General features: G+C 45.1%; 1 long non-coding RNA gene across 1 annotated transcript; it reads right to left on the bottom strand.

Moving 5' to 3' along the window:
- Window positions 1–209: 209 nt before the first annotated feature.
- On the bottom strand, window positions 210–13955 carry LOC309860878. The gene is made up of 5 exons (XR_014309685.1): window positions 13727–13955; window positions 12792–12936; window positions 2667–2751; window positions 530–678; window positions 210–290 (listed from the first exon to the last, which is right to left on the bottom strand). It is a non-coding gene; the product is annotated as an uncharacterized lncRNA (long non-coding RNA).
- Between the last annotated feature and the right edge of the window lie 1617 nt (window positions 13956–15572).

Below are 15572 nucleotides of genomic sequence, written 5' to 3'. Positions count from 1 at the left end.
CCAGACACCCCGGATATTTATTGTAGAGAGAGAGAAGGGAGGAGGGGCAGAGGGAGAGGAAGAGAGAGAAACCCAAGTAGAATCCACACCAAGGGCAGAGCCTGAGCTGGGGCTCGATCTCACAACTCAGATTGCAGCCTGAGCCAAAACCAAGAGTCAGATGTTTAGCCGACTATGCCACCCAGGCGCCCCCAAATTTTAGATTTTCATCTCACCTCTCCTTCTTCAAGTCAGGCAACCCAGCCTCTTGAAGCAATGGCCCTGCTCAACGCCAACGCTGGTTCCAACACCTACAAAAGGAAAGCCATCCAGAATCTGGTTATTTATGAGCACACCAGAGCTAGAACTTGCATCGGAAGAAGACAGAGGTCTATTCATTCAATTTTCTGACAAAGAAAAAAAAAAAAAACTTTCCCTGAGTTTCACACTCCAGTCCTGCTTAGAAATTATTCTAGGAAAACAGTGCCAAATCGTGGGCATCCAAGGACACCCTAGCTAAACCAAAAAGAAAAGCAGGTGAGCAATGAACCTTATTAGCGTGTGTCCTCCTGGGCTGATGACTGTCATTAGGCTGCTGGAGGGTGACATCATTTTCTCTAAGAGTCAGTCAGCTCGAAAATGTCAACTCTCGCGGTGAATTAATTCTCGCAGCTGCCTCGTGTTGCCTTCTGCTCCTTGCTGCAAGAAATGGACATATTTCATTTCTGGGATCTGTCAGACATGTTGCTGTTTTAAATATAACATCTTAAGCCCAAGCCAACCCGAACATACTGTGTTTGGAGAAGCCTGGTAGGAAAACGTTGCCTTCAATAGAGTCAAAGGCCAAAGCGTAACACCTGGTAATCTCGTTGGAAAAGTCATCACTTTGCTTCCATTTTATAATGGCTTTTTGTTTTTTTCCCCCAACAACTCCTCCAGTATGAAGTTAATAGGAACAGTTACACCACAAGGATGCGGTCATGAAATGGTTATATGGGGAGTGAGGGCCGGAAGGACTGAGAAAGGAGATGGATTTCAGAGCAGAGATAACCCTCTCTGCAAGACGTAACCCATCCCACAGTTCTGGACTCTGAATGTCACTCTTGTTCACTTCACCAGCCATGGGAGACAGAAAACATATAGCACCATTTATTCATTCTTTTCAATAAACATTATTGAATGCCTATATTTTGTTCTGCTCCCAGGCTGGGCACTGGGGAAATGATTGAAAGACAGTTCCCACCTGCAAGAGAGCTCTGGGTTCAATCAGAGAGGGAAACATGTCAAGGGAAATAAAAGAACAGTCTGGAAGCTCCAGAGGAGAAAGAGATTCAGCAGAGTTTTCTGAGAGTGAGTTTTACGGGAAGATTATGTGTGTTTACAGACACACCTGCACAATCCTTTCCAGAAAGTGAGTGAGAGAAAATGGGGGGGAAAGGACAAACAGAAAACCATCTTTAATAAATAACTACATAGGAATTGGGAATAACCTTCATAAATGAATAAAACACCTGCCCATGGGGTCAGAAATGCTAAAAAGGGCCTCGAAGCCCCCCAGTGTATCTTCCTTGTTTTCTGTCTAATGTAGGAAAAACTCCGAGCTGGAAACTAATACTGTAAACCCACTGTTAGACTTGACAACGTGTAAACCAATGCTGTAAATAAACACACAAGGGTAGCTGACAGATACTGGACAGTCGGACAGTAAGTCCGCAGAGAGCTACCTGGGGAAGCATCATACCCAAAGTCATAAGAAACGGGAAAAATTAAGGGCTAGACAAAGTGGTATGCTGCCTTCCATGTTTTTATTTTACCTTGTTTTAATTTATATGCAGTAAAAGGCACAGATCTGAGGTGCTGGAGTCTGAGATCGCACGAATGCAAATGCTCGTAGACCCCACTATCCCCGTCCAGACCGGCAACGTTTTCACCACCCCACTGAGTTCCCTTCAGCCCTTTCCAGGCAATCTCCGCTGTCCCCTGGCCAAAGGCAATCGCTGTTCCAATCCATTTTACCACAGATTAGTACATCGTCTGTATTCTTAAATTTTACATAAGTGGGAAAATTCCGCAAGCGCCCTTGTTTCTGGAGTCTTTCATTTGGCACCATGTTTCCACTTGTTTTGAAGAACAGTGGCTGCTCCCTTTGGCTGACTGAGCGGTAGTCTGTTGGAGGAACAGACCACAATTTGTCTGTCAAGATCTGTTGACGGACATTTGGGTTGTTAGCAGTTTTCAGCTATTACGGAAAGAGCTACTTTGAACATTCTCGTACGCGTCTTTTTGTAGATATACGTGTTCATTTCTACCGGGTAAATAACATGGGTTTTAACATTTTTAGCGGGACTTATCATAAAAGCAGGAGTATTTAAACTTGACCTTGAAGGATGAGGTGGAAAAGGAAATAAGGGCCACCCAAGCGGTCGGAGGAGATGGGCAAAAGCAAGGGTAGGAAGGGAAGTGGCTGCGGAATCTGAGAAGGTGAATGGTCAGATGTGAATCACAAGGTGCACGGAGGGTGTTCTTTCTGGCAACCAGCTCCTGGGATGTTTCCAAAGCTTTGTTATTGTTAGCAGAGTCTACGGAGTCTGAACTAATTACGGGAACTTCTGTAAGTGTTACTAAGCTTCTCAGAAAATGTCATTGTTTCTGGGAAGCCTAAGAAAATAGCAAGAATGAAGTCCTACCTCCCCTTCAAGTAGATCTGATTCGGGAGAACTGGGTGCGGGAATCGGGTCCACCACTGTCATCCAGATAGCATTTCCGTTGTATCTTAAAAAAAAAAAAAAACACAAAAACAGGGTCTGGACAAGAACAGGTCTTCCCCTGGGGGGACCCAGGCTCAGCCACCTTGATGGCATAAGCCAGTTCTCTGTCCTCTTCTCCACTCTCAGATCTGTACCTAAGAGCTGTTTGTTGTAAGACAGGTCAGTTCGTGGGCTGGAAGCATATATCGTTCAAGCCCCCTTTAAGTATATTGTGCAACTCTTTGAATGGATGAGAATTTTTTTTTAAGCTTATTTATTTAAGAGATCTGTACGTCCAACGTGGGGCTCGAAGTCATCATCTCAAGACCGAAAGCTGCGTGCTCTACGGACTGACCTGGCCAGACATCCCTGAGTGGATTAGGGTTCTTCTATCTGAGCATTAAAAAGGAAAAGGAATGGTTGCTGAGTGATTCAGTCTGCTCTCTTTAGTTTTTCAACCCAAAATACGATTCATAATTAACTGATAACCAAGATTTCTAGCTCTACATTATTTGCCTTGGCTCTCCCAACTATCTCCAAGAAAATGGATTCCCAAGCCACAATCCGCCCCTCCAAAGCCCTGACTCTGGAGAAAGGTATGTAATATTCATAAAATTAAATACAGTAACAGCAATAACACACACAGACACACCCCCTACCACACAGACAGACCACGTAGCTAAGAGTTTGGAGCTATTCCCACATCTTCCTTCCAAGGACTCAACCATTCATAAGCTAGTCATGCACAGGCTCAAACAGCCTGGGCTAGGTTACATGGGAGGTATAGGGGGAAAAAAACCTCAGCGAGTTAAAAGCAGAGGCTTACTGCTCACTCCCACTACTCACTTGCACTGGAATGTTGTTGAAGGGTAAGGAATAAGGAGCCTCGGGTCTAGTGTTTCTACCCCTAACCCTGTCTCCCGGATCAGGACCTGTAACCCCTCTGAACTCAACGACTTCACCTACAGGATAAACACATTGTGCCAGATAATCTCTAAGACCCTTTCCAACCCTGGTATTCTGTAACAAATAAAGAAAAATCACCAAAATCACGAGAACACTCATCAAACAGGCCCATACTTACTGGACTGAACCACAATTTGGCCGCTCCAATTACTTTGGTCATTTCCACGATCAATAATGTTCTCAGTGGCCCAATCAATTATGCCACTGGCTGCGGGGATCATTAAGGTGACTAAGGCCCCCTGACGGACTGTGCATGAGCCATTCCTGCCTCTGTGCTCTGCCAAGGCTAAAGGGGAAAATGTCCAAGTGTCCCTTTGATTCTGGCTCTTTATCTCATGTTGTCTCGGCCCCTATTTTTGAAGTGGAAATGACTAACAGCGCCACGCTAGTCAAAGAAAATGGAGAATATGGAGCCTGTATTCAGTGCTGTAGTCTTAAAAACTCCTCCCTGGCAGACACTTGTACTAGGCACAGGAAAAACAAAATCAGGGTAAGACTCTGCTTCTGCCCCTCAGACACACACAGGCTCCTACGTAGGTCAGCAAAGAAAGAACCCTCCTGCCCTCAGATCTTGGTGCTCCTGGTTCTTGGGCCTTTGGATTCGGACCGGACGACCACACTGGTTTTGCCGGGTCTCCAGCCTGCATGTGGTAGACAGTGAGACTTCTCAGCTTCCATGACTGTGGGAGCCAATTCTAGTCCTGCTGAGACCTTTATCTCCAATGGGATCGGATTCTCCAGAGAACTCTGACAAATATGCCCTACTGGCTGCTTCCAGACGTGCCTTGCATAAGGGGTCTGAGGCTAAACCACCTTGGGAAACATCATGTACCGTTTCCCTCCTCTGTCCCAATAGACAGCAGCGTAAAGGTTCCTGGGCAGCCTGCAGCTAGAAACTTCTTCATCGTATTTCATCCAACTCTTCAAAACCTTTTAGTCCTCCAGAACCCTTTGAAGTCCTCATAGAATGAGTGCTTCATGGAACTTACTTGAGAGGACAGCTGGCTAGAATTACATGAATTTACCATGACTATATATTTGCTTAAATATTTTTCTTGAAGCAAGACATTAATAATGGGAGCTTTAATTTGATAGGATGCCCAGAACTAGCCTTACACTTTCTCAAGGTTCAAAACACAATGAAGTTGAATCAATGACTATTTATTTATTTTAAATTAATCTTTTTAAAGACCTCTATGCCCAACGTAAAGCTCAAACTCGAAACCCCAGATCAAGAATTGATACCCTACTGGGGTGCCTGGGTGGCTCAGTTGGTTAAGCGTCTGCCTTCAGCTCAAGTCATGATCCCAGGTTCCTGGGATGGAGCCCCACGTCGGGCTCCCTGCTCCATGGGGAGTCTGCTTCTCCCTCTTCCAGTGCCCCTCACCCCCACTCTTATTCTTTCTCACTCTCTCAAATAAATAAATAAAGTCTTTTAAAAAACATAGAATTATGGGAGGAACTATTTACAAAAAGACACATGTAAAGGACTGTCATTCCAAAAATACAAAGAATTCTTACAACTCAACAATAAGAAAATAACCCTATAAAGAAATGGACCAAAGATCTGGACACCTCACCAAAGGTAATATACAGGTAAGAAACATATGAAAAGATTCTCAACACCACATGTCATCAGGGCACTGTGAATTACAATCACAAGATACTACTGCACACCTATTGGAATGGCTAAAACCCAAAACACTGAGAACACCCAATGCTGGTGAGGATGTGGAGCAATGGAGAGTCTCATTCATTGCTGGTGGCAAAGCCAATGATACCGACACCTGAGAAGATAACCAAGTGGCTTCTCTTACCACAGAATCCAGAACTTATGCTGCTTAGCATTTACTCAAATGAGTTGACAATGTATGTCCAGGCAAAACCTGTACTCAGATGTTTACAGAACTGCTATTCATAACTGTCCCAACTTGGAAGCCATTGAGATGCCTTTCAGTAGATGAATTGGGTAAATAAATTGTGGTACATCCAGACAATGGAATATTATTCACTGCTAAAAATAAAATGAGCGTTCTTGCCATAAAAAAAGCATGGAGTGAGACATGTTCTAAGGGAAAAAAAGAAAAAAGCCGTTCTGAAAAGGCTATGTATTGTGTAATTCCAACTATATGATGTTCTGAAAAGGGCAAAACTACAGAGGCAGTGAAAGCATCAGTGGCTGTCACCTCCCAGGGAGGTGGAGAGTGGGGGATGGGTAGGCAAGGCATGGGGGCGGGTGGTTTAGGCCAGGGAAACCGCTGTCTGAGATACCCTAACGGTGAATGCTTGACATCACACACTGGTCAAAACTCAAAGAGTCTGTAACACAAAGAGTGAACCCTGATGTCAACTTTGAACTTTAATGCCATTGTAGTATTTGTTCATCAGAGTACACCACACACTGGGGCGCCTGGCAGGCTCAGTCGGTAGAGCACGGGCCTCTCGATCTCAGGATCGTGAGTTCAAGCCCCACGCCGGGCATGGAGCCTACTGAAAACACAGAAAAACAAAAAATACAAAACAGTATGCCACACTCGTGTAAGATGCTAACAGAAACTGTGGGAAGGAGAGAGGTAAGTGGGAATTCCCTGCATTTCTGGTTAACTTTTCTGTAAACCTAAAATGGCGCTGAAAAATAACTACCTATTATAAAACATACACGCAACACTTTTTTTTTTTTTTTTTTTTTTTAAGCCAGAAGTCATGGATGCTGAGAAGCCATCTACTGGAGGAAAGGAGGGGTGAGGAAGGGCAGCTGGAGCCAGAACAAATAGCTGGCTTGGGTGCTGAGTGCGGAGCTTCAGACCTCCCTTGGGGCAGAGCAGGACCAAGAGCTCCGCCCCTGCGCTCAGGGCCCCGCCCCCAAGGTCCCACCCTGCCTCAGCCCAGCCGGCTCTGCTCCCCTTCTGTGACCCTTTGGACAAAGGTCTCCACCTCCCACTCAGATTAACAGCTTCCTTTTTTTTTTTAATTTATTGATTTGTGAGAGAGAGAAGGAGCGCGCACAGGTAGGCAAAGTGGCAAGTAGAGGCAGGGGGAGAGGGAGAAGCAGGCTCCCTGCCAAGCAAGGAACCTGATGGAGGACTCCATCCCAGGACGCTGGGATCATGACCTGAGCAGAAGGCAGCCACTTAACTGACTGAGCCGCCCAGGTGTCCCAACAGCTTCCTTTTTAAAAGGCACACAGTAAAAGTACCTCTTAAAGGCTCCTGCAGGCATCAGGTCAGAGAAGGCACATACAGCTCGGAGCAGAGTCACAGGCTGTCCTACTATGTCGATGAATGAATATTCACATTTATCATCACAATCAAATCTCTTAAACATTTTAAACCTGTTGATGTGTAAAACAACAACAGCAACAACAACAACAACAACAACAACAAGGAAAATAGCTACAGGGAGTGCTGTGTAAATGGCTCATCTTGGGGCGCCTGGGTGGCTCAGTGGGTTAAGCCACTGCCTTCCACTCAGGTCATGATCCCGGGGTCCTGGGATCAAGTCCCGCATGGGGCTCTCTGCTCAGCAGGGGGTCTGCTTCCCTTCATCTCTCTCTGCCTGCCTCTCTGCCTGCTTGTGATCTCTCTCTGTCAAATAATTAAATAAAATCTAAAAAAAAAAAAAAAAAAAAATGGCTCATCTTGTTGGCCCACCAGTGTCTAGGTGATCCCTCTGCTTCTTTCCGGACAGCTGGCCTCCAAGAACCTAACTGGTTCTCATCTTTTTTTTTTTTTTTTTAAAGATTTTATTTTTTATTTAACAGAGAGAGAGAGAGAGATCACAAGTAGGCAGAGAGGCAGGCAGGGGGGTGGGGTGGGAAGCAGGCTCCCCGCTGAGCAGAGAGCCCGATGCAGGGGCTCAATCCCAAGACCTGAGATCATGACCGGAGCCCAAGGCAGAGGCTCTAACCCACTGAGCCACCCAGGCGCCCCCAGACTGAGCCTCTTCTAACCTTCTTCTCTATCTCAGCAGCTCTAACGATTTTCACTTCTGTCCTGAGCGCTGTTCTTGTCTATAACCAGCCAAATCCTGCCACTCTGTGAATGACTCTCCCGGAACAAGTCAAGCCCTAGAGCAAACTACCACATCAAATCTTGAAGACTGCGTGATGATTTGCTAATAGAATATTCCCACCGTGCATTCGAGAGAGTACCTTCACCTCTTGGGTCAGTTCCCATCGCATTTTGCGCTTATTTCCACAGAGCAAATGCTTTCTGTGTGTGGATGATGTCCTATGATTTTATGTCACTGATAATTATTAGTACTGACTTAGAAAGGTCCCATTTTCGACAGATGCATGACCAAGTTCCTTCAAATACTTTATTAAAGTTTATTAAAATAAAATTACTTTAGGGGCACCTGGGTGGCTCAGTGCATTAAGCATCAGTCTTCGGCACAGGTCTTGATCTCAGGCTCCTGGGATCAAGCCCAGCCTCAGGCTCTCTGCTCAGTGGGGAGTCTGCTTCTCCCCCTGCCTGCTGCTCCCCGTGCTTGTGCACTCTCTGTGTGTCTCTCTCTCAAATGAATAAAAATCTTTTTAAAAAATAAAATAAATTAACTTTAAAAATAGTCATTTTTGTCTACAATCCAATGTTTAACCACTCAGCATGATTTCCCCCTAACTTTACCAAAGCCAGGAAATTTCTCAGCCTTTGTAAAACTATATTGTTCATGTACAAAATCATAAGCACTTTTCCTACAGAGATCAACTCAGTCACCATATTAAAAATAACTAATTAACTTCCTGTGCCACTGATTAGACATAGCATCCAATACTAATCATTATCATCCACTCTCAAATTTGCAACCTTGCTTCCTCTTCCATGACATGAAAGATTTCACTGCAAGAGCATGAGCCTTATCGTGGACCCTGAGTCATTTATCACCAAGAAGTATGGTTCCTTTAATCAACCAGCCTTAACAGGCACTGGATTTGTCAGAGGAAACAGGTGTGTGCTTTTATCCCCTTGACTGACCATTATCTAATAAGGCAGGGAAAAGAAGACAAATTTGTTGAAGAGTAAAAAACTGGATGGAAACTCTTTTAATGTTTTTTTAAGATTTTAATTGAGAGAGAGAGAGTGCATGAGGAGGAATGCGCAGAGAGAGAGGGAGAAGCAGGCTCCCCACTGAGCAGGGAGCCCAATGTGGGACTCAATCCCAGGACCCTAAGATTATGACCTGAGCTGAAGGCAGACACTTAACTCACTGAGCCACCCAGCCACCCCTTAAATGTTTTTTCTAAAGTGTATTAATTTAAATAATTTCTACCCCCAATGTGGGCTCAAACTCAGGAGCTCAAGATTGTGAGTCACACAGTCTTCTGACTGAGCCAGCCAGGTACCCCACAGATGGAAATCATTTTAACTGACATATCTCTATCCCAGACATCGGTCTTCTTACCTCCTAAAACGATCAAGATTGGTACATTAACATCAAGCAAAACATTTGAAAAACAGGGATAAAAATCCATCCAAATCTATTTAAAAATCATCTAATTCTACCGGGAAAATATCGCTGATGATTATACATCTATTGACTTAAAAAGAATGAAAAATACAAAGCAAGCTCAAGAACTAAAACTGAGGGACATGCTCAGTCCTCAGCTAAGGTTACTCCTGGCAAAGGTGGACAGACGCATCTGCCGTTGTCCCGCAGGTGATTTTGAAAATGTTAAAGCACCCCACGCAGGATGCTTGAATTGTTGTAAGAGAAATACTGTATGGCTTTTTTTGCCACTTGGAAGCATAATGATGGGCAGGGCAGGGATCTATGTGAACAGAGGAATCTAGCCCTGTTAGGGAGGTCTAGGTAGGCAAGGAATTGGTGCTAGTAGGCTGACTTTAAGAAAGCAAAGCAAAAGAATGCAAGAAGAGAGCCCAAAGCTGTCAATATCTGCAGAGGATCAGGGAAGTAAAAAGGTCTCATGAGCCACATGGGAGTAGTCAGTCCAAAGTCAGAGCGGACTGTCCAAGACACAGAAAGGAAAAAAATCAGATTATATAGTGCTGAGCTATCAAGTAGCATTATTCTACCTAAACCCAGATTTGTACACCATAGAGTTTCTTAGCATATTGCTAAGAAAGATGGGCTACTGGGTGCTAACAGACACTAAGCCCTGGGAACGGCAGTGAAGAAGAAAGTCCTTGCACTCTTGCACAAGGTTTTAGTCCTGGGACACACACACTCGGCCAGGAAACAAAGTAACAGGACAATCTGAGGAAAGAATACAAGCTATGAAGACAATAAAGGAAGGACCAGAGCGATGACAGGTAACGGGAATGGACAGAGGGCAAATGTCAAGTGGTATTGGAACAGGGACCTCAGTGAACTCACTGTCCACAGCTCTTTCCAAAGAGGCATCAGAATGGGAAGGCCTGGGTGCCTGGGTGGCTCAGTGGGATGAGCCTCTGCCTCTGGCTCAGATCATGATCCCGGGTCCTGGGATCGAGCCCCGCATCAGGCTCTTTGTTCAGCGAGGTGCCTGCTTCCCCCTCTCTCTCTGCCTGCCTCTCTGCCTACTTGTGATCTCTCTCTCTCATTCTCTCTGTAATATAAATAAATAAAATCTTAAAAAAAAAAAAAAAAAAAAAAGAATGGGAAGGCCAGGGGTGCCTGGGTGGCTCAGTTGGTTGAGTGCCTGCCTTGAGATCAGATGGTGACCTCAGGGTCCTGGGATCCAGGCGCCCCCCCCCACCGCCACCCCCCCCCACACGCTTAAGGCTCCCTGCTCAGTGGGGAGTCTGCTTCTCCCTCTGCCTGCTGCTCTCCCTGCTTGTGCTCTCTCTGTCAAATAAATACATAAAATCTTTTAAAAAGAGAACGGGAGAGCCAGTTTCCCAGGAGTGGGATGTGAGCCAATCTGAGGTGGCTTTCGGGGGTAACTTTTTTAAAATTTCAAGAGTTTTTACGGCAAGGTATACTTCTTTTCTGTTTAAGACAGTGATAAAAATTTAATGAAGTTACTGAAATTAAAAAAAGCCATGAACTTAACACTCTTCAATACATATAACAGCACAGTTAACAGATAGAAGAAAAGTCCGAAAACAGTACAAGAAGAATCGAACTAGTCAATTGAGTTCATGACGTTGGTTGTAATTAATATCACCAAACTGGAACCTTCTGAAACATTAGTACCCTGATTGGAATGCTCTCTTCCTTCTGCAGATCAAGAGAAAAACAAAGTGTGGGCACCCAGCTAACTAAAAGTAGGGGGGGGACAAATACTTTTTTCTTGGATTCTAGAGAAAGAATATAGAAATCATCGTGTCCTATTTAAAAATTGCATGATTCAACTCGGACCCACTTTCCTCCTGGGCTGTGGTCAACGTCTTCACTTCCACCACCTGTCCTCCAATATCACAGTCTTTGTCTTATCCGACTCAAGTGTTGAGTTCAGCAAGGGCAGTGGCCATGCCATCCAGGATTTCTTATGTGTTTTATGTCCTGGCACAGCATTAACAGCGCATCTTAGGTTAAGTGAAGAGGTGGGCAAGCAAATTGATCAAGTAACGTGATTTTGTGTTTGCGAACTCTGGTTCAGGATGAACAGAAGTAACTGTGCAGAGCTGGAACAGTATCTCCTACTGTTGAGTCAGTGTCACTTTTGGAAAAACACTGACATAAGTTACATGAGGGTATCAGATGCTGAAAGAAAGAGAGAAAGAAAGAAAGAAAGAAAGCCAGCCAGTCAGCCAGCCGTGAACATCCTGACCAAAAACTGGGAGGGGTTCATGATGTATGGGGTAGAAGGTAGACAGTAGGATTAAACTCAGAAGGGAGTCTTTGAAGAAAAACTGTATTCGATCAGCAGATAGAATAGTGTGACTTGAGGTCAGGCAGCAGAACAGTTCAGAGCACTCATTCTTCCAACTTGTTAGTTTGTGGTAATGGGGTGTCCTGCCAAGCTGAGCCTAACAGCGGGGAGCAGGTCCCTCACCACCAAGATAAAGAATCCCAGAGTGGACAACCAGCCCTGAGAGAAGCTAGACAGAAGGTACGCAGGTACAATTCAAAATGGGTAACAGTACTGTAGGGGTGCCTGGGTGGCTCAATTGGTTAAGGCGCTGACTTTGGCTCAGGTCATAATCCCGGGGTCCTGGGATTGAGTCCCACATCAGGCTCCCTGCTCAGCAGGGGAGTCTGCATCTCCCTCTTCCTCCGCCCCTCCCCCACATCTATGCTCTCTTTCTCTCTCTGATAAATAAATAAGATCATTACAAACAAAAGGGATAACAGTAGTGCTGCATTTTCCACTGGTGATGACAACTACACGTTTTTAGGGAATGCCGTACTACGTGCTGAGTATCCTTCTCCGTCCTCCTACACATTTGTTCATTTAAAGCTCACAACATCCTTATGAGACGAGTATGGCTATCATCCTGATTTGACGAGCAAGGATGCATAAAGACATTCAATAACTTGCCTGAGATGCAAACAGCTACAGTAGAAGAAAGAGGATCTGAACCCAGGCCCTTCGGTCCAGAGCCATGATACTGAATGGCACCTGTCACAAGCTATTTAGAGAGACAGAAACTCAAAGATTCACTTACTGAATAGAACTCAGTTCAAAATCAAGGCCACGTCTGGGGGATAAGGCAGAAATCTGCACGTTGGAGCCACAGCGCAAGTTCAGCGAGGTACTAACGTCAAAGGCAATTTAATACTTCTCCCCAGCATGCCAGGCCAGCCTCCTGCCTGCCTTGGCTCAGGAACTGGTTCTGGAGAGGTAGACAAGGCCAAGCAGGTGAAGGTGAAGGCTGGAGGGACTAAGAACCAGACAGGTCTTAAGCATAAAGGCCTAAACTACTCCCTGCCCCACCCCCAAGGGGGTTCTTCGTGCACCACTGGCCAATGCCCTGACTTTCTGAGACAGACAGAAAACGAACGTAAAGCATTCAACTGGCATCGTGATGAAAAGCAAACCCCAGGTTTTCCCATCCCCCCCCCCAAAAAAATCATCTTTCTAGACTGCCACTGTTTTGGAAGTCTTAGCCCAAAGATAAAGGCAAGCAGGCAAAAGAGACAGAGAGAGAGTGAGAGAGGAGGTATAAGCAAAGAGGGAGGGAAATTTATGATGATAACAAACTGTATGAGACACACCGCACAGGAGGGAAGTCTGAGCTACTGAGTGTCCACGTCTCATCCGGACCTCTGACACCTCCCTCCACCTTCACCATTCGAGGTGGTTCCTGATGGTCACGCATGTCCTGTGAGAGCTGGGAGCGAGCCCTGGTCTCCACCTAGACTTTAAAAAAAAAAAAAAAAAAGCCATATCATCTTTCATTCTTTCATCTAAATGATGAGACCCAATCTGAAAAGGGCACCTATCGTCTCAGTGGTTCATCCCACCAAACAAAGCTTGTTACTAAAAGCAATTCCTTCTTCACCGTCTCACCCGAAAGACGTTTCCCTGCTACACGACTTCCGTTTAATTACAGCCTTTAATAGCGACATGTGGAAATATGGGGAGCTTTCTTAGTCACATTTCTAGTTAAATATTACCATATCCCTGCGTTTGATTCTAGTAATAGTTCTAAAATTAGATGGCTTCATAACAATCATGAATGTGTCTTTCTTCTAAATACAGGTTAAGTAATCTCAGACTGAGAGCTGGCTAAATTAGGAGCCGTGGTGCATTGTCAACGTGAAAGCTCTCCCAAAGCACGCATGTTGAACAAACCTAATCTTTCTTCCTCAGGATGGAATATTCCTTCCTCCTGACCCAGACCTTCCTTTTCCAGGATGCTGATTTGCACGGATCGCGGCCAAGTCCATTTCCCCCACTGCCGGCGCACACAGGACCACGGGGAGACGGGAACCGCCCTCTCACTGCAGAGTATCCTGTACGTCAAACTATTATACTCCACACTGTTTATGCGTGTGTGCGCGCGCGTGCGTGTGTGTGTGTGTGTGTGTGTATCTGTGTTTGGGGTGGGCCTTGGGGCACTGTCGGAGTTGAGAGAAAGCCTCTTTCATCCCAACTACCTGCAGGTCACCAGCTGGAAGAGCAGACAGAAGCAAAACACCCAACTTACGTCAGATGGAGAGGAGGAGAGAAAATGCCGGCACCCAGCTGGTTAAAAGCAGAGGAGAACAAACACCTTTTCAGGGCCTCTGGAAAGAAAGATACATTCAGAACTTACCAAATGACTCAAATGGAAGGGTGACAGTGAATTATTTTCAAAGAAACAACATTTCTGCCTTTTTTTTTTTTTATGATCTATGTATTGAGGTAGATGTGTTTGCAGAAAGAGATTCCGATCCTCCCAGGTGTGAGAGGAATGTGTAAGAAAGGCTGGGTACAACTTCAGAGGACAAAACTGCTGTCAATGTGAGAATCTTAATCCAATGCTCCCTGCTGAACTTGGGCAGAGAATCTCTGCCCTGTGAGATCCGGCATTCTGACTGATGCTGAAGGAAGGGCTGAGCCTAGGAGAGGTCAGGGTTGCTTGAGGTCAGGTTCTGCGTTATTCCTTGCATGTTCTTAAACGTGGAAGGTGAGCCTCCACCTCAGCGGGGAACTTCAGAGACCTGGGAGAGCCACGGCATCTGTTTTCACGCTTCACACAGCAGCAAGAGTCAAGGTAGCAATCACTCGTTCCCGCGTGGAGTCCAGGAATCTGAATTTGGGGCTGAGCTCTGCCGTTTCAGGGACTTGCAGCTTTGGACAAGTTACGCAACCTTCCCTTCTATGGGGAATCATGCCGGGTCTACCACCATGGTTTTGTGGGGATTGCAGGTTAGGCAGCCCACAGAAGTAATTTGCAAAGATTAAAGCATCATATTAACACAAAACACTGTTCTCATTATGACTATTATTGTTTATGGTTGCTATTAATTTACTAGCTGTTCCCTACATTCACCATACTAAACATACAAAGTATGTGGTAAAGGTTCCATTAGTACTTGTTGATGGGCTAACATAGAAGTGTTTGCGAATTTTAGTCTCTCTGAGGAAGATGTATGGGTTTTAGTCCTGGAGTTCCCAATAGCTACACCTCTGAACGGGGCCATATCAAAGCAATCTATAAAATTAGAAGGCCAAATGAGAGGATTTCTGGGGTCTCTCCCAGTGAAAATACCCTGAAGTTAGTTCCTCTCTCCTCTTTGTCCATACCCCTCCCAATCCTGGGAAACTTGACTTGGCTACCACTGTCCCTTTGCTTCTGCCCTCATATCTCTTGTATGTTGTCCTCAAAGTGTGCTTTCCTCCCTAGTATATAACCCGAAGCTGAGATGTCAGTCAAAGAATATGTGTACTTTAATACATATGAATCAAAACATGCTAACACAATGAAATTCTCATCAGTGAGCAACACAAATGCTTCGCGCTGTGTAGGTAGGTAGAGATGTCAAAGCAGACAGAGGTAGGTTTAGAGATCTTGGAAATGGTCCTCAATGTTGGAGGATATCATTATACATAATATTATACGTAAATGAGTTTAATGCTTTATGCCTTCCTGGCACCACCATGTCATAGGATGAATGGCAGGTTCCATTCTGGCGCAGGCCCTTTAGCTGGGTAAATCTTGACGAGTCATACAGCTCATTCACCCAACACGTGGTTAGTGACAGATACGTGCTAGTCAGTGCTTTAGGCAATAAGACAAAAGTAATGGTACGGAGCGCCTGGCTGGCTCACATGGTGGGGCGTCCAAGTCTTGATCTCAGGGTGGTGAGTTTGAGCCCCACATCGGGTGGAAAGATTACTTAAAATTAATAAATAAAGTAAAACTTAAAAAAATTTTTTTAAATTAAGGGGAAAAAAAGATACAATGGCAGACACGAGCAAGTATGGCTCCAGCCCTGACGGAGCTTACAGCCTAAACATCATTATGGTCTCTTAATCAAAGAAGCCTGTAAGTTTATAGCCGCAGGAAT

Source organism: Mustela nivalis (assembly GCF_964662115.1).
Source record: "Mustela nivalis genome assembly, chromosome: 3".
NCBI classification, from domain to species: Eukaryota; Metazoa; Chordata; class Mammalia; order Carnivora; family Mustelidae; genus Mustela; species Mustela nivalis.
The sequence above is the reverse complement of the archived record's forward strand: the minus strand, read 5'-3'. Positions and strand labels throughout refer to the sequence as shown.